The sequence below is a fragment of the Melanerpes formicivorus genome, unplaced genomic scaffold (assembly GCF_026170545.1).
Source record: "Melanerpes formicivorus ecotype bairdi unplaced genomic scaffold, bMelFor1.0.p_v2 SCAF_57, whole genome shotgun sequence".
NCBI lineage: Eukaryota > Metazoa > Chordata > Aves > Piciformes > Picidae > Melanerpes > Melanerpes formicivorus.
This window is the reverse complement of record NW_027142409.1, coordinates 3,789,059-3,814,608: the sequence shown is the minus strand read 5'-3', so window position 1 is coordinate 3,814,608 and position 25,550 is coordinate 3,789,059. Positions and strand designations below refer to the sequence as shown.

The 25,550-nt window shown below is 46.1% G+C and overlaps 1 protein-coding gene across 1 annotated transcript in view; it reads right to left on the bottom strand.

The window, feature by feature from the left end:
* ERICH1 (glutamate rich 1) overlaps positions 1–25,550 on the bottom strand; it is a 173,779-nt gene that overhangs the window by 3,648 nt on the left and 144,581 nt on the right. The window contains exon 4 of the mRNA XM_068161349.1: positions 9,454–9,534. The gene's annotated coding sequence lies outside the window, so the exon portion shown is untranslated. The remainder of the gene's footprint in view (positions 1–9,453; positions 9,535–25,550) is intronic.

Here is a 25,550-nt window from a genome sequence, read left to right as displayed (position 1 = left end):
GAGGGAACTGCAAAGAGGCAGAAGCCGAGGTAGCAATACCAGAAGGGTAGCTGTTATTTCCACAGTTCCCCAGAACAACTATAATAGCTCCAACAGTGGCTCCAGCTCTAACACTGCACACTGTGCTCAATGCACATGTGGGCATATTCCCCATAACTAGGGGTGCCCTGCCTCCCACCAGGGGGAGGAGAGGGGTAATAGAGATAACACAATCTATTGGGATGTGTACATCCAGTGGCCTGGCACTTCTCAATTTCGGAAGTACAGGGCCTTGGTTGACACAGGAGCTCAGTGCACCATAATACCATCAAATTATCAGGGATCAGAGTCGATAATTATTCTGGGAGTCACTGGCAGATCTCAAGAGTTAAGTAAGGTAGAGGTTAATATTAGTTTAAGTGATAAACAATGGAGGAAGCATACAGTTGTGACCGAACCTGACGCACCTTGTATTTTGGGAATTGATTTTCTGAGAGAAGGGCGTTTCAAAGACCCTAGAGGTTACAAATGGGCTTTTGGAGTAGCTTCTGTAGAAATTGATGGACAAAAACTGAAGCTGTCTGTCAGACCTGAGCTTTCTGATGAATCTGCAGTTGTGGGACAACACAAGATACAGGACATTAAATTGCCGGTTGCTTCTCAGACTGTGCATCACAGACAATACAGAACGAGCCATGACTCTTTGTTGCCCATTCAGAATCTGATTCGTCAGTTGGAGAGTCAGAAAGTCGTCAGCAAAACTCATTCACCTTTCAACAGTCCGGTGTGGCCTGTGCGGAAGCAGAATAGAGACTGGTGTCTGACAGTGGACTACCGAGCCCTGAATAAAGTAACTCCACCTATGAGTGCAGCAGTACCAGACATGATGGAGCTACAGTATGAGCTGGAATCCAAAGAGGCCAAATGGTATGCTACCATAGACATTGCTAATGCATTTTTCTCTATTCCCATAGCAGAGGAATGCAGGCCTCAGTTTGCTTTCACCTGGAGAGGAATCCAGTACACTTTCAACAGATTGCCAATGGGCTGGATCCACAGCTCAAGCATCTGTCATGCAGTAATCCATGATGCTCTGGAGAAAGGTGGTGCTCCAGAACACATCCAGTTCATTGATGATATCATCATCTGGGGTAAAACTGCTGAGGAAGTCTTCGAGAAAGGTAACAAAATCATTGACATTCTTCTGAATGCAGGTTTTGCCATCAAGCGAGACAAGGTGAAAGGACCTACCACAGAGATTCAGTTTCTGGGAATGCCGTGGCAGAATGGATGCCAACACATTCCAGTGGATGTGGTAAATAGAGTCTCTACCATGGCAAATCCCACAAGTAAGCAAGAAACCCTACGTTTCTTGGGGATAGTGGGATTTTGGAGACTGCACATTCCTGGATACAGTCAGATTGTGAAACCTCTGTATGATGTGACTTGAAAGAGAAGCAATTTCCACTGGGGACCTGAACAATCAGCAGCCTTTGACCAGATAAAGCAACAGGTAGTTCAAGCAGTGGTTCTGGGACCTGTCCAGGATGGTCCAGACATTAAGAACAGTTTGTACATGGCTGCAAGTGACAATGGTCCAACCTGGTGCTTGTGGCAAAAAGCTCCAGGTGAGACACGTGGATGACCTCTTGGTTTCTGGAGTTGAGGTTACAGAGGTTCAGAGGTAAATTATACTCCAACAGAAAAAGAGATTCTAGCTGCCTATGAAGGAGTAAAAGCAGCTTCTGAAGCAATTGGAACTGAATCACAACTCCTCTTAGTTCCCAGACTACCAGTTCTGAATTGGATGTTCAAAGGCAAAGGTTCCATACCACATCATGCCACAGACTCAACATGGTCCAAGTGGATGGCTCTGATAACACAGTCTGCAGTGTGGAGTCCAACACACCGAGTTGCAGAGGCGAAGGATGGAGAAGGAGAATCCAGTCAGTTCGCAGAGGTAAAATATGTCCAGCTAGCTCTCGACATAGTTGAACGTGAGAGATGGCCAAAGCTTTATCTCTACACCGACTCATGGATGGTAGCCTGTGCTCTATGGGGTTGGCTAAAGAACTGGAAAAAGCATGGATGGCAGAGGAAAGGAAAACCCATTTGGGCAGCTCACCTGTGGCAGGACATTGCTGATCGAGTCGAGAGAATTCCAGTGAAGGTGAGACACATCTATGCTCACATTCCTAAGAGCAAAGCTACTGTGGAACAGCAACACAACCATCAGACAGATCTAGCTGCAAGAGTTTCTCAAGTAGAGATGGACTCTGACCTTGATCTCAACTGGAAACACCAAGGTGAGATATTCTTAGCTCGGTGGGCTCATGATTCGTCAGGACATCAAGGCAGAGATGCAACATACCAGTGGGCTCGTGACAGATCCATAGACATTTCCATGGATGCTATCACACAAGTCATCCATGACTATGACATTTGTACTGCTGTTAAGCAGGCAAAACGACTTAAGCCCTTGTGGTATGGTGACAGATGGTCCAAGTACAAGTATGGTGAAGCTTGGCAGATTGACTACATCACTCTACCAGGTTCTCGTTCTGGTAAGCAATACGTGCTTACTATGGTAGAGGCAAACACCGGATGGTTGGAAACTTATCCAGTTCCACATGCAACTTCACGCAACACCATTCTCGGCCTGGAGAGACAGATCCTGTGGAGACATGGAACTCCAGAGAGGATTGAGTCAGACAACGGAACTCACAGTATTCACAGTATTCACAGTATCACTTAGGTTGGAAAGGACCTCGAGGATCATCGAGTCCAACCTGACACCACAGACCCCATGACTAGATCATGGCACCAAGTGCCACGTCCAATCTCCCCTTGAACGCCTCCAGGGTCGATGACTCAACCACCTCCCTGGGCAACCCATTCCAATGCCGAATGACTCGCTCGGTGAAGAACTTCCTCCTCACCTCGAGTCTGAACCTCCCCTGGCGCAGCTTGAGACTGTGTCCCCTTGTTCTGGTGCTGGTTGCCTGGGAGAAGAGGCCAACTCCCTCCTGGCTACAACCACCCTTCAGGTAGTTGTAGAGGGCAATAAGGTCACCCCTGAGCCTCCTCTTCTCCAGGCTAAACAATCCCAGCTCCCTCAGCCTCTCCTCATAGGGCTTGTGTTCAAGGCCTCTCACCAGCCTTGTTGCCCTTCTCTGGACACGCTCAAGTGTCTCAATGTCCTTCTTAAACTGAGGAGCCCAGAACTGGACACAGTACTCAAGGTGCGGCCTAACCAGAGCAGAGTACAGGGGCACTATGACCTCCCTGCTCCTGCTGGCCACACTATTCCTAATGCAGGCCAGAATGCTATTGGCCCTCCTGGCCACCTGGGCACACTGCTGGCTCATATTCAGGTGGCTGTCGATCAGCACACCCAGGTCCCTCTCTGTCTGGGAGCTCTCCAGCCACTCCGACCCCAGCCTATAGCTCTGCATGGGATTGCCATAGCCAAAGTGCAGCACTCGGCACTTGGACTTGTTGAAAGCCGTCCCATTGGACTCTGCCCATCTTTCCAGTCGGTCGAGGTCCCTCTGCAGAGCCTTTCTACCCTCTAATTGACTAACATCTGCCCCTAACTTTGTGTCATCTGCAAACTTGCTGATGACTGACTCTACCCCTTCATCCAGATCATCAACGAATATGTTGAAGAGGACAGGGCCCAGCACTGATCCCTGGGGGACACCACTGGTGACTGGCCTCCAGCTGGATGTGTCACCGTTCACGACCACTCTCTGGGCCCGGCCCTCCAGCCAGTTCCTAACCCAGCACAGAGTGTAGTGGTCCAATCCACAGGCTGACAGCTTAGTCAGCAGTTTGCTGTGGGGGACGGTGTCAAAGGCCTTGCTGAAGTCCAGGTAGACCACATCCACAGGCCTCCCCACATCCACCAGACGGGTCACCTGATCATAGAAAGAGATCAGGTTGGAGAGGCAGGATCTGCCCTTCCTGAATCCATGTTGGCTGGACCTGAGCCCTTGGCCATCCTTCAGGTGCGCAGTTATTGCTGCCAGGATAATCTGCTCCATCACTTTCCCTGGCACTGAGGTCAGGCTGACTGGCCTGTAGTTTCCAGGTTCCTCCATCCGACCCTTCTTGTGGATGGGGACCACGTTGGCCAGTTTCCAGTCATCTGGGACCTCACCAGTGAGCCAGGACTGGAGGAAAATGATGGAGAGTGGCCTAGCTAGCACATCCGCCAGCTCTCTCAGCACCCTAGGATGGATCCCATCTGGTCCCATGGACTTGTGGATATCCAAGTGGCTCAGCAGGTCCCGAACTAACTCCTCATGGATTTCCAGGGTATTACTCTGCTCCCCGACCCCAACGCCCAGCTCCGGAGACCACTCGTCCTGAACTCCTGCCTTGCTGTTAAAAATTGAGGCAAAGAAGGTGTTCAGGACCTCAGCTTTATCCTCATCCTCAGTAACTGTGTTCCCCTCCAGGTCCACTAGGGAGTTCAGGTTCTTCCTGCCCTTCTTCTTATTGTTAATATATTTATAAAAATGCTTTTTATTATCTTTGACTGAGGTGGCCAGCTTCAGTTCCAGCTGGGCCTTAGCCTCCCTAATTTTATTCCTACATAATCTAACAGCTTCCTTGAACATACCTCGAGAAGCCTTCCCGTCCTTCCAAAGGTGATACAGCCTCCTCTTCCCCCTTAAATCCTCCAGGAGCTGCTTGCTCATCCAGGCCGGTCGCCTTCCCCGCCGGCTTGCCTTCCGGCACATGGGAACCGCCAATTCCTGTGCCTTCAAGAGCTCCTGTTTGAAGTAGGTCCAACCCTCCTGAACCCCTTGGTTCATGAGGGCTGGTACCCAGGGGACTTTGCAGATAAGTTTTTTAAATAGGCTGAAGTTCGCCCTTCGGAAGTCCAAGGTGGAGGTTCTGTTGGTGCTCCTCCCAATCTCCCTGCATATTGAAAACTTCACTATCTCGTGGTCACTGCACCCTAGGCAGCCTCCCACGATCACATCTCCCACCAGCCCTTCCCTATTGCAGAACAGCAGGTCAAGCAGAGCCTGTCCCCTGGTAGGCTCGCTTAACAGCTGTGTCAGGAAGCAGTCCTCCATTCGCTCCAGGAATCTTCTGGACTGCCTCCTCCCTGCTGAATTAAGTTCCCAGCAGATATCTGGGAGGTTGAAGTCACCAACAAGGACAAGATCAGATGATCTTGAGACAGCCTCCAGTTGCTTGTAGAACAACTCATTTCAAGAACAACCTTGTAAAGAACTGGGCAAAAGAGCATGGTATTGAGTGGATATTCCATATTCCCTACTATGCACCAGCTGCTGGGAAGATTGAACTCTACAACGGTTTGTTGAAGACCACTCTTAAAGCCATGGGGGGTGGATCTTTGAAAAACTGGGAAAAACATTTAGCACAAGCAACCTGGCTGGTAAATAGTAGAGGTTCAGTGAATCGAGCTGGAATAGCACATTCTGATCTGCTGCAGAAAGTAGAAGGTGATAGAGTGCCTGTTGTTAAAGAAAAGAATCTGTTAGGTAAAACTGTTTGGGTATTTTCACCCTCAGGAGAGGCTAAACCTGTCTGAGGGGTGGTTTCAGCTGAAGGTCCGGGTCACACTTATTGGGTAATGCAAGAGAATGGTGAAATTCAGTGTATTCCACAAAGAATTTTAACTTTAGCTGAGAGAATTTAATTTCAGACTGTTCTACAGCTACATTGCGTCCAAAGGAAGGATCTACGAGGAATCTACGGTGCACGAACCCTGAGAACCCTGAGAGCCCTGAGTCAACTAAGAGACCCTGAGAATCCCTGTTTCCCTTTTCTTTGTTTCATCTGAGAAGAGACAAACTGTTTTCCATTTTCTTGTTTCCTGATTTTCTTGGACTTCTGAACCCTCTACATCTGAGTATAGCCGGAATGGACTATGAACTTTACTTACAAACTGTAAATATTGTTTTAGATTGGATGGACAGTACGAACAGCCAATGAAATTTTTTAGAAGGGGTGGATTGTGACCATTTGAGGCTGTGCCTTTAAGAAAGGGACAGTGCTGGAACACTCTGGCTGAATGTTTTGGAATAATAATGAAAACAATCAGATATTCGAAATGAATTTCATTGGTAGGTTAGTAGAATGCAACTTTAAGTTTGAGTTCAGTTGGAATTTTTCTCAGTTTCTCTCTGTCCTGCTTTTCCAGCCTGTCTGCTTCTGAGCAGCCAGAGTTTGACCTTGGATACCAGATAAGCACTAATCCTGCATGTGCTTTTTTGAGGCCTAACAAAATTTCATCCTTATTAATTACCTTTTCTCTCTCTCTAGCCCTTTTTGGGAAAAAAGGGAGGTAGGGGGAAAGAGGGGAGTACAGAGGGGGAACCCTCCTCTGTCCGGAGGAGGGAGTTTTGTTCCTGTATTTTTCATTGCTGTATATTTCTGTATATATATTGTAAATACTGTATATTGTGTATATATATAACCTGCATTTCATTTTTTGCTTGTAAATATAGCATTCCTTTTGCTTCTCCGACTGAGTTAGCTGTGGTTTCTTTTTTCCTCTTTGTGGGGGAGGGAGAGCTAGACCTTCTCTCAACCCACCACAGTAGGACTAGACCAAGCTGACAAGGTTTAACAGTCTTTTTGTCAAATGCAACAAAGAAATCGAAAATGCCAGTCATAGTAAAGATAAAAAAATAATTATTTACTGATAAATTGAATACAACCAGAAAATAAATTTAGTTACTGGTGCTTAGCTAATGCATGATACAGTGACCAAGAAGCAGAATGGGCTCCCTGGACAGCAAACAAATTCCTATACTCGTTGACACTGTGAATTAAAACATATCATGCACTTTCTATTTGCAGCATTTCATACGTGAAATTATGACTAGGTCTCACATAATAATTTTTTTTACTGCTTCTCCTTGAAGCCCATGGCACCATGGCAAGTAACATATTCCAAGGAGCCTTACTTTCATGTCCAGATTCCAGGACTTTTATGTAAGCTTATATAATCAGAGCTGAGTGCTCTGATCTTGATAAATGTGGCTGACAGTGGGCCTACTTCAGCAGCAGAATAAATAAAGACAGAAGAAGTGACAAGTGGAGTCCCTCAGGGATCAGTCCTGGGACCTGTCTTGTTCAACATCTTTGTGGGTGACATGGACAGTGGCATTGAGTGCACCCTCAGCAAGTTTGCTGATGACACCAAGCTGTGTGGTGCAGCAGACGCGCTGGAGGGAAGGGAGGCCATCCAGAGGGACCTTGACAGGCTGGAGAGGTGGGCACAAGCCAAACTCATGAAGTTCAATAAGAGCAAGTGCAGGGTCCTGCATCTGGGTCGAGGCAATCCCAGGCACAAATACAGGCTGGGCAGTGACTGGCTGGAAAGTAGCCCTGAGGAGAGAGACTTGGGGGTCCTGGTGGACAAAAAGCTCAACATGAGCTCTCAATGTGCACTTGCAGCCCGCAAAGCCAATCAGATCCTGGGCTGCATCAGGAGAAGTGTGGCTAGCAGGTCGAGGGAGGTGATCCTCCCCCTCTACTCAGCCCTGGTGAGACCCCACCTGGAGTACTGTGTCCAGTTCTGGAGCCCCTATTACAAGAGGGATGTGGAGGTGCTGGAACGTGTCCAGAGAAGGGCCACAAGGATGATCAGAGGGCTGGAGCACCTCTCCTATGAGGACAGACTGAAGGAGTTGGGGCTGTTCAGTCTGCAGAAGAGAAGGCTCCGAGGTGACCTAATTGTCGCCTTCCAGTATCTGAAGGGGGCCTTCAGGAAGGCTGGGGAAGGACTTCTCAGGATCTCAGGTAGTGATAGGACTAGGGGGAATGGAATGAAGCTAGAGGTGGGGAGATTCAGGCTAGATGTGAGGAGGAGGTTCTTCACCGTGAGAGTGGTGAGACCCTGGAATGCGTTGTCCAGGGAGGTGGTCGAGGCCCCATCCCTGGGGGTGTTTAAGACCAGGCTGGATGAGGCTCTGGCCAGCCTGATCTAGTGTAGGGTGTCCCTGCCCATGGCAGGGGGGTTGGAACTAGATGATCCTTGTGGTCCCTTCCAACCCTGAATGAAACTATGAAACTATGAAATTCTACCAGTGCCTTACCATTTCCACCTCAGGCTTTTTAGTTTTGGGGGGAGGGGGGGGGGACGCGGAGGTTGGCTTCTGTGTTTTTTTTCCCACATATAACTAAGACTGATCTCAAGCACTGCAGAGACAGTGAAGAATGCTGGGCTTATGCATTCCCTTCCACAATAAACACAAATTTATTATGGCTGCTGCAGCATCCTCCGTTTCCCCTCTGGAAGCTACCCATCATAATTAAATCTCACAAATATTGGAATAATTTCATTAAATGTAGAATGTAATTCAACTCCATGTTTGAAATGATCCAGAAAATTAACTTTTTGTTTCCTTGGCAACTGTCACATTACCAGATTATTAACCTAGCATTGCACCCTCAAAAAAAACAAAACACAAACACATTCATTGATTATTAGGTTTTAAAGATGGTGTCACTAGAATTTCAGAAAACATGTGAGAGCTTCCTCAGAACAGTTTCTGTTAGACCAATCTTTTCATTTTAAATCAGTATTTAAGGAGAGACTGGATGAGACACTTGGTGCCATGGTTTAGTTGATTAGGTGGTGTTGGGTGATAGGTTGGACTTGATGATCTTAAAGGTCTTTTCCAACCTGCTTTATTCTATTCTATTCTATTCTATTCTAAATAGAATTATCGTGTAAGTTGGTATCAAACTATATGCAGGGTGGCATGACAGAAATTCACTGCAAGGACTGAAACACAGTGTCCTTAGCTCAGCCTCTCAGCTACTCAACCATCACCTCTCTGGTTTTGGATGCAGACCACATTGCTAAGGTGTGAGATTCTCCAATTATGGGATATATACTCTGTAAATATCAAACTATGGAGTACAGTAAGGAAGATGCTCTATTTTGGTATAGCTATATTTTTGACTGGTTTATTTTCAATTATTTAGCTTATTTTAAACATTTTCTGGGCATTCTTTTATTTTTTAATTCGTGTAACTATCAATACCCTGGTCCCTCAATGTTCCAGAGGTCAATACTCTCTGAACTTTCATTATCATAACCTCAGAAGCTGGCTGAAGTGTTTCACTGACAGCTCGTCTGAGCTGTGCAGGAAGGCATCACTCTGCCCCAAACACATAAAGCCATTGCAAGAGAAAACGATGGAGAAGTAGTTTCTGTTTACACACTGCAGAAACATCAACTCCTTCCAAGTATTCTGCATTCAGTATGATCAAGCATGATCATAATTCATTAACTTTTCAGCAGAGGCTTAATTAAGAGATCTTTGAGTTGTTATGCAAGTTAACCCACCAGAAGCCAGTGTTCCCTTGGGTTGGTCAAGCAATAATTTGAAATGCAATCAGCCTGAGCAAGAGAAATAGTATCCTTTTAAACATCTAAATAAAAGCAGATTAAAAAAAAAGGCAGAATTTCCATACCTGCAACAACTTATATAGCCAGGTGTCATTCTCCAGAGAGGAACAACCATGACTTCTGAGTCTTTGTTGAATTTCAGCCCCCTACAAACACAAAAAAATATTACTAGATCCCAGGTATTTTTCAGAAGTTGACCTCTTAATGAAGCATAAGATTAAGTCTATTGTGGCTTGCTACAACAGCACTCCAAGAAGTAACATATGCAAACACTTTCTTTACCTGATGCTGTTTTCCCTGGAGCCCTTTACAAGCTTGAGGTTCTGGAGGTATATAAAGCCAAGCTCAGTTGCATAACCTGTCACATGGGATCTGTCTGTACTACTTAGGTGTTGGCAGAGCCCTGACTGTCCAGCTTGGGGCCAGGTATGTCTTTCAATATTGGAAAACTCTCTGGGAATGCCTGAAGCTCATTAAGAGAGCACTGGGACAGCTGACCTCCTTAAGAAAAAAAAGGCTTAAGCCTGCTTTAAAGATAGCACTGGACATTAAAAAAAGGAGGTCGTGATAGCATTTGGTGTTGTAGAGTGACAATGCAAATAGGATTGGATGGCTTTTATCTAACTTAGAGCATATATTTATACCCATAGGATGACCTGATTGGATAGAAAGCTTAATGTGGCCATGACCTGAGTTAAAAGGATGTGGTAATATAACAGGGTTATTTGGAGGCATGTTTAAAAGTAATTTATTTCTTTTCTGAAAGAATTCTCCTTCCCTTGGCATTATGCATGTTCTTGCCCCTTTTTATGCTACTAAAGCTTTACCACTAAAAAATACTTAACCCAATTACTGTTATTACTATTTTCTATTAACAGTAATTTCTTCTTGCTCTCGTGAGCCTGGATTCAGTTCTATTCCTGGGGTCATATAGTTCACAGTGTGAGAGATGGTGATGAAATCTAATCTACAAAATTAATTTATCTTTCTTTTAGGAGTGTCCATGGATAGACTGTGCCAAGAGAGCTCCTATCTCTCATTATCAATACTTGCAACCTTCAATAAGGAGACCAATGTAGAATTTGGCTTCAGTTGCAGTCATATTTCTAAATGTGCAGGGTATAAAAACTTCATGTGGTATAAGTCCGTATATCACAGTGAGTCCACATTAGTTTTCACCACAAGTGTTCCATAGGACAGAACTGATTTACACCCCTTTAGTCTCTGCTACAGCAGCCTAAAAATCTCCAAGAAATAGTCCTGCTTGTGAAAGAGCAGAAACATGATGTATTTCTACCTGGAGAAATACTCTGTGATAAGTATTCCACAATGACACAAATTATCAAGAATTCTCAGGATTCATTTACTTTTTATCAAATGCTTAATTCATGTTATACAAAGTCATGAGGCTGTTTTCTTCCCAGGCTCTGGCTTGCATAATGCGAGCACAAGATGAATTTACAGCATTAGAGGAAAAGATTAAAAAACTTGAGGAAAAAAATAACTCCCTGGAAAGAGAGTTAGGAAAGTCTGAGGCACAAAATGATAAACTTCATGACTTGTTAACGTTGCAAATTAAAGAAAGCAACGCTACTATGAAGGTATTAGCGGGATCAGACAGAGACTCTGTTTCAAGCCTCCCTGGGATCTCCCAACCGCCTAGCCCCGAGCAGCCCCATGGCCACAATGTCGCTCCCGGAGCCAGGTCTCCCGTACCGTCTTTTTACGAATTACCCCCACCGCAGTCTCACGGAAAGGACAGAAAGGTAGCGAATCCCACTGTAGCGCAAGACTTTAGACCCACGGTCTCCTTGGACCTGCTGAGACTCCAAACACTGCAAACAGCGAGTCCCGATTCACCCACTCAGCCCAGCACGTCAGCAGCAGCGCGCGAATTAAATTTGACTGACAATAGTGCTCCGAGAAGCGAAGCCTGGAAAAAATCCCATAGCTACCAAACGGAGAGAAACCCATCTGACCAGGACGATATGGATTACAGTTCGGAAGACGAACCCATACGGAGGAAAGCCGTGCGTTTACGTACCGTTCTTAAAGAGCAATACATGGACAGCCCCTGTGGCCAAGGGACAACAACTACCTCTGTTTGCCCGTACAGCGGAGCAAAGCTTCGGGACCTGCAGGAGACATTTGCACGAGAACCGGACGAGTCAGTAACAGACTTTTTGTACCGCGTTATGGAATTGGGTGGAGATACAATTATTTTGGACCGTAAGGAAGCAAAAGGCTGTTCATGGGGCCATGAAGTATTTTTGGGCGTGGGTCCAGAGGGATATCACTCGTTAACTTCCCATATCGCTCACTGGGCTGGAAGTTTAGATCCTATAGATGGAGACGGACCAACAGAAGTGAGGGTTACAAGTTCGGCCGAATTCACTGCCGCGATTAAAAAGTTGGCGTGCGTTCAAGCAACGTACGATCGCGGGGCATATTCTTCCCCGCTAGATGCCCCAATTAACCCAGTGCGTAAACCTGACGGACGATGGAGACTCACCATTGGCTACAGGAGGCTCAATAGCAACACGCCCCCTCTCACCGCTGCAGTCCCAAGCCTGACATCCATCGTGACAGCAATCCAAGCTGCGTCACATACTTGGATGGCTTCACGGGACATTAAGGACATATACTTTATGATCCCTCTACGTGAGGAGGACAAACCACAGTTTGCTTTCACATGGCAAGGTTCCCAATTCACCTTCAATCGTCTTCCCCAGGGGTACAAGCATTCAGGAAGCACTGCACACAATTCCTTAGCAGCACTGTTAGACGCCATTGAAGTCCCGAAAGATGTAAGTGTCTACCAGTACATAGATGACATCTTTGTCGGAGGAAACGACGAAGGTAAGGTGGGTTCAGTAGCTGCAGCGATCTGGGACCTTTTAACCAAAAATGGGTTACAATTTCCACAAGCCAAATGTCAAGGCCCAAGCCAAGAAATTAAATTTCTTGGATCCTGGTGGGTAGCAGGAGCAATATCAGTGCCAGAGGATGCTCTTGAGGCTATTGAAAAGGGCCAACTTCCCAATAACAAAAGGGAGCTTCAGTGGCTCTTGGGTACCTTGGGTTACTGGAGAAAACATATTCCAGGTTTCTCAGTAATTGCTCGTCCCCTCTATGACCTGCTTAAAAAGAACAGAGTCTGGGACTGGACCCCAAGGCACACTGAAAGCCTAAAAGTTTTGAAGGAGGAATTAAAGGCTTACCAGAAATTGGGCCCTTTGCACCCACATGACCCCTTAAGGGCAGAATGGGGCTTTTCTGAACATGCTTCCTACTGTGGGATTTTTCAAAGGGGACCCAAAGGCCCAAACAGAGCCCTTTTATTCTCTTCAACAGCATTTAAAGATGCTGAAAGGAGGTACACTGAATGGGAGAAGGGACTCCTGTCTCTAACCTGAGCTGTCAAAGAGGCAGAGAAGCTGCGCACTACACAGGATATCGTAGTGCAAGGTCCATTCTCTCTGCTTAAAGCAATCCTCAAGGGAACCCCTCCACCAGAGGGAATTGCTCAGAAGGCTACCGTGAGAAAATTGTATGCCTATCTGGAAGGGATGGCTCAGCTTATGCCTCTAAGAGAAGGGCCCACAAAAGTATCCAAATTGCAGCAGCCCATCAACCCACATACTGTTCCACTGTGCCAGCCCTACAAGCCGTCTCCTATTCAGGTAGCACCTGAATTGACTGCCGATGCCAATACTGAGGGAGTGTGGTTCACAGATGCCTCCGCCCAAAGGGTAGAATCACAGTGGCATTACAAGGCCGCAGCGCTGGAGATTGGCACAGACAGGACTGTCATTGAAGAGGGCAAAGGCAGTACCCAAGTGGGAGAACTGCGTGCCCTTATGCTAGCTGTGGAAAATGGTGCAGAGACCATATACACTGATTCATATGCTACTTTCAAAGGTGCCACAGAATGGATTTGCCAGTGGGAAGCAAATCAGTGGATAGTTGGCAACACCCCAGTTTGGAGGGCAACCGACTGGCAAAGACTACTAGAGATAAGTCGAGCCAGGACTATCAAAGTAGGATGGGTAAAGGGACACTCCAGGAAGCAAACCCCTGCCGCTACTTGGAATCAACAAGTAGATCACTTAGCAAAAATCAGTGTAGTTGATCATGAGGGAAAGGAGTAGGAGCGACTGGCTGAGTGGCTACATATTAAAAGAGGTCACTCAGGTAAGTCAGACCTTTACTACGAATGCAGATCCAGAGGGTGGCCAGTTTCTTTGACCACATGTGAAAACATTGTTTCAGCCTGCCCTCAGTGCCAGATCAGATTAAAAGCTAACCATCCCGGTCTGGCTCCAGCCCAGCATATTAAGAAAGACAAAGTGCTATGGAGCACATGGCAAATTGATTATGTTGGTCCCCTCCGACCCTCACATGGGAAAAAATACATACTGGTAGGGGTAGAAGTGGTTTCAGGCTTAGTCATGGCCACTGCTATTAGCACTGCTTCAGGAACTCAAACCATTGAAACTCTAAAGAATTGGTTCAGCATTCTGTCTATGCCTGAACATATTCAGAGTGATAATGGTTCACATTTCACCTCAGCCTCAGTGCAGGACTGGGCCCGAGGGGAAGGAGTCAAATGGATGTTTCATACTCCATATTATCCCCAGGCAAATGGCATACTGGAAAGGGCAAATGGCCTCATTAAGAAACATGCAAATGTTTCAAGGAGTAATTGGGACTGTGGTGAAGAGGTTATTAAATTTATGAATATGAAATATGAATTATGAAAATATTATTTTATTAATTATAAACTATTAATAACCAATTAATCACCAACTTATATACATGTTCTAGTGCACGTTCGTGAAATAGATATCACAAGTGGCTTAGTGTTATGATTAGAACTTAATTGAACTAGTTACAGACTATCTCTATATTTATATAATGAAAGGTGCGGTTCCGCCGCTTGGCCACTAGATGGCGACTCGGCGGGACGCGAGCGGCTCCTGGCTATGCACAGCAATATTACAATCTTTCTATGCGTCAGCGCATATTCTGCCAGACGTGGATACTTTGAACTGAGTGCTAGTGGATGGAAAGCACGTGGAAGATATTCGATTCCCTCCAGACAACAGGGATCGGTCCTGGCCGGGGTCGGCCTGTACAGCAGGGTGGGACGACGGTGGCCGGTAGGTGGGCTCGGATGACGCGGCAGCAGGCAAAGCGACGGGGGTCGGCCCAACCACGGCGATTATCGGGGCTTAAAGGAGCAGCGGGACTCTCGAAGTGGTCCCAGATTTGGTGCAGTATAGGCACGAACAATGCCTTAGTCTTCCTTGAGATTCACAGGGCTCAGAGCAGCATACGGCAGCTCCTCTCCCACTACAGCAGGGCTAGGCATATGTGGACTCGGTATCGATCAAGTCCCTTCTCCCCGGCAATTGGGCAGATCTTACCCTCGGGGGTTGGTCCAGTCCTCCGGTGGCACGGTGGGCTCTCCTGGTCAGTACGACTGGCTGTAGCGACGCTGGATTCCTCAGAAACAGCGAAGGTCCTCCCTCTGGGCTTCTTCACGATGCAGAGGCTTTCAGTATGCGTGCATGTATAACAGAAGCTAACAACAATAAGCTCAATGGCAAAGGCTGCAGCTCGAGAGTTACTCTCTCGAGCAAGCACACAGACAAAGTGAATGAGGGGGCAACTTGTTTACCAACTGGGGTGATACTTATAGATTCCTCGAGGCTGGGCTTGACCAATGGGCACTCTCATAAACAACTGGCTTCAGCCTATAGAAAGCATGAAGCAAGAATTATGCCCATACTTGGAGTCAGCACGAGCACTGCATGCACTGGGTGTGTGCAAGCCTGGCTAATGCCTTGGCTTTTGTCTTCCTCCTGGAGGAGGGGGAACTTGTCCACATGCTGGGACAAGATTCAGTATCGGGGCATAATGTGCCTTCACTACAGGGACAAATGCCTGCCTTCTGCAGTTTTCATTGGAAACAATCGATGGGGGAATTATGGCAGCCCCATAGTCAAGGCATTCTGCCCTGCTGACCCAGTTAGGGATGTCAGCCACATGCCAGGGGAGGGAAAGGATGAACACCAACATTCAGTAACACAGATGCAGGTGGGCCAACCAGTGTTTGTGAAACTGCCTTCTATTGGGATTGTACCCATGACGCTGGCTAAGCCCAGGGGTCTATACGCTTGGGAAGCTACTGACGTCAATGGGAAAACTCGTGCTCGGTGGGTCGTTCCAAATTACTAACTGTCAAGCCCGGCTTTAAACACCGTGGCCAGTTTTGTTTCTCCACAGAGTGACAATGTTTCCAGTGGACAGGCTATCCTGGAAAGGAAGACCCATCTCGGGAGTAACAGGGGTCCACCATCGGTCAGGGGGTGGAGACTAGAAACACTAAGGTCACCGATACTGACCTTAGAATTAACGAGTTCTAGCCTGTGTTGTAGCATGCTTTGTTTAGAGTACAGTTGTACACTTCTGAGAGATGTATATATATATGTATGATGTTCTTGTGATGTTTATATATAATGTTTAATTCATCTTTGGTAGAGTTTAATCATAGAACAACATTTGCCCACATATACTTGCCCATAAGCAGGGGGTGTAATGTAGTGAATGATGCTTATAGTCAGGATTGTGCCCCAAACATTTGTAGGACATATTTCTCTGTGTGCTAACCCTCCTTTGTTCCCCTCTCCTTTCTGGAGGCGGCAGGGGGGGATCCTGGCGCCACTGAGTCCAGGTAAACAGCCTACCTGGGCATGGTCTCACCCCTGTAGTACACAAGAGGCAGGCTATATGTTTGTTTCCCTGGGTATAGCATATACTTAGGCCATATTTGGAAGGTGTCAGTTCATTGGTTAATCTTTGCATTAGCAACAGATGCTTATTGGACCAGTACTCACTGGGGCAAATGGCAAATAGGGGTCGTTTGGTAAATGAGCCCCCCCACCTTGGTGTTGGAGCCTGTGTATGTGTGTGTGCCAATGCTTCAAGAGGCCTCATGGTCCTTTGCCACCGTCACCCAACTGTGTGCGGTGCCATGGACAGTATTCCGTGGGATCAACCGCTGCATGATCCATTGCTGTAGGAGAAAACCTGGTAGCCCGTGCGAACCAGCGTTGCTGACCTGCCACAGCCCCCTCCGAGCGAGGAACCTTTTGTAGCCTGGGAGAGAACAGCAGAGCCACGTGGTGCGGCCACGCGGCCTCGTGGCCGGCACCATTTCCTGTCTCCTCATTACGGCACATCCGTGCTACGTTGTCTGGAGTATAAACATTATTAAGGAAAGACTTCACGAAGTCTTTACCTGGACCTGAGCAAAGCCTTCGACACTGTCCCGCACCACATCCTGGTCTCCAAACTGGTGACACATGGGTTTGATGGGTGGACCACTAGATGGATAAGGAACTGGCTTGATGGCCGCACCCAGAGAGTGGCTGTCAATGGCTCCATGTCCCAGTGGAGGCCAGTGACAAGCGGAGTCCCTCAGGGATCAGTCCTGGGACCTGTCTTATTCAACAGGGTTGAGGCAGCCCCCTTCCCCACCCCTGGCAAACAATAAACACTCAGACAAACGGATTGCAAAAGTGATGGAAAGTTTAAATAGAAAGCCGTGAACTTTTACAGAAAAGCAAAAGCACAGTGACAAAGAAAAATCCCCAAACAGACCCAGAGAGATCCCATCCCTACCTGAGGGTACACCCGAGACCCCCAGGGCTCCTTCTTCCCCCTCCCATTTCTAGGCTAGTCTCAGCTGGCCAGATCTGAGACTGCCCATCCCCCCATGGCCTTGGGCCTAGCCAGGCCCAAAGCCAGGAGACATCTCCCCCAGTTACCGGCTAACGGAGGAGGAAGAAAAGAGATAGTGCTAGACTCCGCACTGGATCTTATAGTGGTGCAAAGGATTGTGGTAGGAAATACTACATAATTTCCTGTGTCCACCCCTGGGCTGGACTTCTGGACACAGGAAGTAAACATTGCAGGGGGGCACCCAGCTCAAACTGCAACATGGCCACACCCAGAGAGTGGCTGTCAATGGGTCCATGTCCCAGTGGAGGCCAGTGACAAGCGGAGTCCCTCAGGGATCAGTCCTGGGACCTGTCTTATTCAACATCTTTGTGGGGGACATGGACAGTGGCATTGAGTGCACCCTCAGCAAGTTTGCTGATGACACCAAGCTGTGTGGTGCAGCAGACACGCTGGAGGGAAGGGAGGCCATCCAGAGGGACCTTGACAGGCTGGAGAGGTGGGCACAAGCCAACCTCATGAAGTTCAATAAGAGCAAGTGCAGGGTCCTGCATCTGGGTCGAGGCAATCCCAGGCACAAATACAGGCTGGGCAGTGACTGGCTGGAAAGCAGCCCTGAGGAGAGAGACTTGGGGGTGCTGGTGGACAAGAAGCTCAACATGAGCTCTCAGTGTGCTCTTGCAGCCCGCAAAGCCAATCAGATCCTGGGCTGCATCAGGAGAAGTGTGGCTAGCAGGTCGAGGGAGGTGATCCTCCCCCTCTACTCAGCCCTGGTGAGACCCCACCTGGAGTACTGTGTCCAGTTCTGGAGCCCCTATTACAAGAGGGATGTGGAGGTGCTGGAACGTGTCCAGAGAAGGGCCACAAGGATGATCAGAGGGCTGGAGCACCTCTCCTATGAGGGCAGACTGAAGGAGTTGGGGCTGTTCAGTCTGCAGAAGAGAAGGCTCCGAGGTGACCTAATTGTGGCCTTCCAGTATCTGAAGGGGGCCTACAGGAAGGCTGGGGAAGGACTTCTCAGGATCTCAGGTAGTGATAGAACTAGGGGGAATGGAATGAAGCTGGAGGTGGGGAGATTCAGGCTAGATGTGAGGAGGAGGTTCTTCACCATGAGAGTGGTGAAAGCCTGGAATGTGTTGTCCAGGGAGGTGGTCGAGGCCCCGTCCCTGGGGGTGTTTAAGAGCAGGCTGGATGAGGCTCTGTCCAGCCTGATCTAGTGTGGGGTGTCCCTGCCCATGGCAGGGGGGTTGGAACTAGATGATCCTTGTGGTCCCTTCCAACCCTAAATGAAACTATGAAACTATAAGTTCTCAGCTTGTGAGTAAGCCAAGCCTTTCTTTATAGAGCTTCAGTTAGGGGGCTCTGGGTGGAGGGTTGCCAGTCACTGACCAACCCCTCCCCCACCACTCTCTGACTCAGTTTCGATTATAAGTTCTGTGAATCATTTTGATTTAAGTGCCCATACATAACATTCTGTAAAGATAGTTCCACTAACTGAATATTGATACCTGTGAAGGGTGACTGTAAATACCCCGTTACAGAGTTTGTATATATATAAATAAACTTATATTTTCATTGATACATCTGCCACTCATTTCTGAGGGCATATCCACTACACTTGCCTCGGACACAGCAGGCACAGCTCATTTTCCTCTCACCACACTATATATATACCATGTGAACCTCACTGGCACCAGAGGAGCAATATCTCATTCACAAAAAAGTTAACTCGAACTGAATTAGTCCTATAGCATCAACCTAAAGCAAGAGACTGGGAACCTGCCCATTTGTTGTTTTGGGTTTTATTATAAATACACAACTTGCACAGTGACCCCATGGTAAACCTTAAGTATAGCCCATAGTAAGCCATAGGAAATTCCGGAATAAACCAGAAACAATCAACATAAAATTGAAGTTGACTGAAGTTAAATGGAAATAGCCTCAAGATGCACCAGAGGAGGTTTAGACTGGGTATTAGGAGAAACTTCGTGACTGAAAGGGTTCTCAAAGACTGGCACAGGCTCTCCAGGCAGGTTGAATCCCCATCCCTGGAGGTGTTTCAAAGATGCAGAGATGTGTCTGAGGGAAATGGTTTATCACCAGACTCCATAGATATAGGTGATGGTTGGACTTGATGATATTAAAGATCTTTTCCAACCAAAACAATTCCATGCTTCTATGAAAACTTATCAGTAAATACAAGTTACTGTACCTGCCCCCACAGGCATTTGGGCAGAGAATCCAGACTATAAAAAGGCAAAGGCTTTTTTTCTTGTTCTTATTTCTCACTGTATGCCCCACCTAACTTTCCTGGACAAGCAGGAGAGTGCCTGGGCTTGCTGCCCAGAATGGGACAAGGCTAATGCTGCAGAGGCTGGGTTCTTCTGGAAATACATAGAACACTGAGGTTTTTTGCCTGGATTCAAAGCAAAAATCACTCACCGAATATTTCAGGAGCTGCAAAAACATGTGTTACTAGCAATTTCTGTCATTTTGTGTGTAATTCTGTTTGGAGAACAGCAGTGAGATTTCTGTGACACGGTATTCAGAAAGGGAGAGCCTTCCAACCAAGTTTCTTTGTGTAGAAAATAATAGCTAAGGGAAAAAAGTATGCCTTGAATGCCACAGCTGCCTTACTCAACACAGCTGAAATGTAGAGCTATTTCTGTAATTGCAGGTGTTGCCAAAATCTGTGTTACTTTCCTGAGGACACTGAAAAAAAAAACTCTACCAAGCTGTTTCAGGAGAACTTTGAGCAAAAAAGGAACTGCCTCCATTCCTTTTGAAGTTCAAGCCTCTGAGAATTGAGTCCTGACTGTCAGAATGCAGAGATGAACATGCCCCTGCTGGGCAGGGGACTGGCTAACAGAGAAGGGAAAGCACAAGCAGCAAAAGGGCTCTCTGGGCAAATCCATGGAGATCCCCCACACAGTGCAGACTGCTCACCTCACTCATCTACTAATGCTGTCACTGCTTGATGGAGGCAATTTTCTAACAAGCATCAAGCAGGGAAGAATGTAAATGACATGCTGACATCCTCCCTCTTTCCAAATTAAAGGTGAGGGACACTTTGAATGCAGCTGTCAACATTCACCACCTTGTGCTCTAATTCCATTAAGAGGAGAAATCAATAATGAAGTTAAAAGTTTCTTTGATGTAGTCCTGTGCCTTTGGGACTAGCAAGGGCTGCTTCCCTCAGTGCAGCAGGAATCAACAAACAGGAAGAACTTCTTTTCACACCTGGACAACAATAGCAAAATGTATTATTTTGAAGTCTTAATTTTGAAATTAATCCAGATATTTAACTAAATATGTATTGTCCAAAAGTGATCATCCTTAAAGAGGCTAGGATAGAGGAATACAGGCAGAATTCTGAACCTAGCTATGGCTTCCACTGGAGCTCTTTGTGCTGGATAGGAGTGAACACAAAGTGCTTTCACTGTAGGCAAATAAATAAAACAACCACACAGAGAAAACAATCCAGCAAATCTTCCTCTATACACAACCATATGATTAATTCTGGGCTATTTGTTTCTAACAGTTATTAGATCTTAAAGTACATCCTCCAAATCATTCTGTGCATTACTTCAAAATAAAAGTTGGGTTTTTTTTTTTAAAGGAAAAAATAAAGATGGCTGCCTGAAACAAAGGTAACTAAACTACCAGCTCTGTAGGGGTGTCAGGATTGGCAGTCAACTCAGAGCAGAAAGATAGTCCTGCCCCAAAGAGCCTACAGTCCACAGGGAGGCAGATGGGTGCCACCAGATGGAGGAGCCAAGTGAAACAAAGAGAACATATCACTTGGCATGCAAGGCAATATTCTCAGCTCACTCACAGTCAGATTGTTTCCAAATTTTTGTAGGCGTTGCAGCAAAGCAGCAAAGCACAGTGCTAAGGAGGGACATGAAGGTGGTTAATGAATTTTAAGATGATAAGGCAGGCAAGGAACAGGAACAACGTTAGTCATGTTGCATGACAGTAAAATCTTTGCAGAGCACAAAATTATGGAGATGTATTGGGATATGTTGATGGCAGAAATAGGAAATGCTGTCAATAGAAGAAGACAGCAATACTGTGCAGGTGAGCTGAGGCACACACAGACAATTGCAGATAGTTCAGCACTCAGTCATCTAAGATTATAGGTAGAGAGCAGCGAGAGATTGTGTTGATGAGGCTGATTGAGTTACCATTGCAGCAGCTTAAACTACTCATTTATCTCCTGCTGGGAACTGACTTGTTCACTTCCCACAGCTTCACTGCTAAGTGTGACTCCTGTGTTTGCAGCCTGCCTACCCATACTGCTTTGATGCTACTGAGGCACAAAATAATAGAAACCAACAATAACAGCAAATTCCTGTTAATTTCTGCTATGCATAAAGGAGAGCTTCTGCCATGAAAGTAAATGTTGTTACAGATTGATGCACTTTGTACCAGTTAGAAACCACAGGGGAAAGAAAATAATCCTGGAATGTTTTTTTGAAATATTTGCAAAGCAAAGGTCAGTAAATGCCATTGTCACTGACAGCAGTACAGGTGTCATGAAAAAGCACTAGTACAGCTCATCTGGAACTCAGTTCTGGTCAAACTGGGTTGGATTCCTCTCTCCTAACAGGCAGATGCCTGCCTCCAAAGCAGCCACTCTGAACACCCACTGTAATTTACCTGGTTTAGATGTTTATGTTAAGGTCAGAGATGCTTTATAGTCCAGTTAATGCAGCTAGCAGACACAGACATCACAGAATCACAGAACACAGGAGAGTGGAAGGGACTTCTAGAGATCATCTAGTCCAACCCCCCTGCTAGGGAAAGATCACCTAGATCAGGTTGCACAGGAACACACACATCTAGGTAGTTTTTGAAAGTCTCCAGAGAACGAGAGTGTGCCACAACCTCTCTGGGCAGCCTGCTCCCGTGCTCTGGCATCCTCAAAGCAGAGAAGTTTTTCCTTAAGTTCAAGTGAAACCTGCCATGTTCTAGTTTGCACCTGTTGCTGCTTGTCCTTTCACTGGGCACTACTGAAAAGAGCCCAGCCGCATCCTCCTGACCTCCACCCTTTATATATTGATAAACAGTGATAAGATCCCCTCCAAGTCTGCTCTTTTCCCGGCCAAAAAGTGCCAGGTCTCAGCCTCTCCTCATAAGAGAGTTGCTCCAGTTCCTTTGGCATCTTTGGCTTCCTCCAGGCTCTCTACAGTTTATTTCCTGTCTGTCTTGAACTGGGGAGCCCAGATCTGGACACTCCAGACTTGGCTTCTCCAGAGCAGAGCAGAGTAGAGAAAGAAAATCCCTTCCCTTGACCTGCTGGCCATTCTTCTTAATGCACCCCAGAATACTATTTGCCTTCTTGAACACATGAGGACACACTGCTGGCTCTTGGTGTATTTGTGCACCAGCACTCCCAGGTCCTTCTCCACAAAGATGCGGTCCAGCAGGACAACCCCAACCTGTATTGGTGCAGGGGGTCCTTCCTCCCCAAGTGCAGGACTTCACACTTGCCCTTGTTGAACTTCATGAGGTTCCTCTCTGCCCAACTCTCCGGCCTGTCCAAGTCTCACTGAATGGAAGTGAGCCTCTTATTTCCAACAGTGTAAATCCAGCCAGTCACCTGAACTGCTCTCCACTGATCAAGGAATGAGATCGAAGTGAAGCTGGTGTTGGAGAAAACGGCGAGGGAAGACGTGGCCAATCAATATGATTGATAAGCAAGCTTCAACTTTATTGTTCAAACGCATGGCTTATAAAGCATCTCAGCTAAATATGCACAAGTGTCATCATTCTACTGGCTATTAGTCCAGGGTTACATTATAATATCCAGCCTACTTGCAGTTAGGTCTACGTGCAATTTCACAAGCTCCTCTCTAATTAGTTCTTTAGGTCTACGTGCAATTTCACAAGCTCCTCTCTAATTAGTTCTTTGTTTTACTTATACTTTGTTTCACATGCTGTTATCTTGTAAGCAGCTGCAAGCACAGCCACAAAGCTATGGTGACCTTGCTGCATCAGCACACCAGCTAACTGTGAGCAGTAAACAGCAAGATAGAGTCCGGCCTACACACTTTGTTCAAGCAGCTGTTCCATAGAACCATGTCCCTGAGATTCAAGCCATTCCTCAACAATTCCCCGGTTTTTCTTTTGTACAAGAAAAGCTGGAGATGTTACCTGTGGTGGGTTAACGCCTCTTTCTGAAAACAAAAGAAGAAAGCAGGGTGGAGGGCTTGCGGGTACTTTACACTCCCTGAAGGGCGTTTCCCCCCTGGGAAAGCTGAGTCTGTTCCACTCCCCCCTCCCTGCCCAGCTAGGGTATAAAAAGCAGGACGTCATAGCTGTTGGATCTCCTTTTTGGCTCCTGCCTCTGCTGGATGAGAGCTACTGCAGCTGCCCTCCTGATCCTCAGCCACGTGGCCGAACCTGATCCTTTTCCCTGCTGCCTCTGCAACTCCTCAGAGAAAGACTGGTTTTGTATTATTCTTTTCTGTACCCCTCCCATCCATTCTTGTTCCTTGCCCTTGTGAACCTTTTTTTTTCCCTGTTATTGTTATATATATATAATTTGAAGAAAAAAATTATTTGCCTCTCTACTTCCAAGCTGACTCCAGATTGTTGCTTAGTGGATTTGCTCCTTACCCTTTTTTTTTCCCTCCTCTCCCTGTTTGGAGGGAGGAGGTGGGGGGGGGGGGAGTGGGGAAGAGATTCTCAGCCTTTTCCCCATTTGAGCTTTTAACTCTCAGTTAAGGCTCAAACCACTACAATTTTTGGCGCCTCCAACGTGGGGCTTGGAAATTAATCTTGTATTGGGAAAGCAATACTTTTTTCTGAAAAAATACATATGTACTGGAGTGTCTTTCAGAATATGTTAGCTATGGACTCTACAAGCAATAGCGTTTTTACAACGCACAGCATGCAGTAGGCACCAGTCTTGACTGGGATTTTTAACCACTATCACACTGTAAATTATTTAATGATGTTACAAGCAGTAGTCTCTTCTCTGGTTTTCATTGCTAAGCCCCTGATGATTATGATCTTTATTTACTCTGTTATCATACAACCACCAGCTCAGTCATTACCCTTCAAAAGACTTAGAGCACCTTCTGAAATAGCAAAGAATCTCCTGTGCCATAGCAAGTGCTCTTAACTCTGACTGAATTCTTTGGGAAGCAAGAAAATTCAGCCCATCTTGTAGATTTGGGTGATGCTGCAACAAATGTTCTAATGACAAGTAACAATGGCTGTTGTGACCGTTTGAGGCGGTGCCTTTAACAAAGGGACACCATGGCTGAATGCTTATAAACAAGACAGGTCTAAACTAATTTCACTGGTGGAGAAGCAGAAGCACTGCCTTCAGTTTTGATTCCCAGTGAGACTTGTCTCACTCAGTTTTCAGTCTTGTCTTGCACTTTCTCTTTCCTGCAGCTCACAGCTTCTGGGCTTTTGGCGAGACTGACCTTGAGCAAAGATAAGGCCTCTACTAACACATATAACTGCTTCTAATTAACAATTGCTCCTTTTTCTCTCTTTCTAACCCTCTTTGGGGAAAAAGGGGAGAGAAGGGGGTACAAGGGGAAACCCTCCCTCCATACAGGGGAAGGGAATCTCATTTCTGTGTTACTTTGTTGCATATTTCTGTATATATTGTAAATACTGTAAATTCTGTATATAAACCTGCATTCCCTAAACTGCGTTGTAAATATAGCACATTCCTTTGCTAATCTGGCTGCGTTTTTTTTTTCCTTTCAATTTTTTTCCCTTTACTTACAGGGGGGGAAGAAGGCTTTGTGGCCTTCCCCTTCAACCCTCGACAGCTGTCTAAATGATGACTACATGGAAAATTAATTATTATAACATCTGATGACTACATGCTGGTTCCACATTCACTTGAGAAACTATTAACTGTCCAAGAAAAAAATCTACTAAAATTACAGGGCTTATAATGGAGAAAGAAAGGAGCATGAATGAAATCAGACTTGTGCCTTAGGGATGAAAAAAGATTTAGTAACAGAATAAATTTTCGTTTTATGAATGACTTTGTAAGAGCATTCATTATAAAGACTGACTTTATGTTTTTACATAATCAACAGTAATTTTTAGAAATTTAACCAAAAGCAAATCTGTAAATCAACCTTGGGCATTCAAAATCTATGTTACAGAAACCACATAGGTGATCAAGAAGAAATGAAATGATGGGGTTTACTGCTTCTTATGCATGTAAAATTAATCCTTAACTGGAGGAGTGAAATGTCAAAGATAAATAAGTTAATTCCTGTGATTTAAAAAGTCTACAAAGACATGGTTAAATCTTAAACCAGTTCAGATTCAAAAACCACTGTTTTAAGAACCAGAACCATCTTGTAATCTATAGTTGCTGCAGCGTATGAACTGTTTTTGTATTGATTGTAACCAAACAAGAAACAAGGAAAGC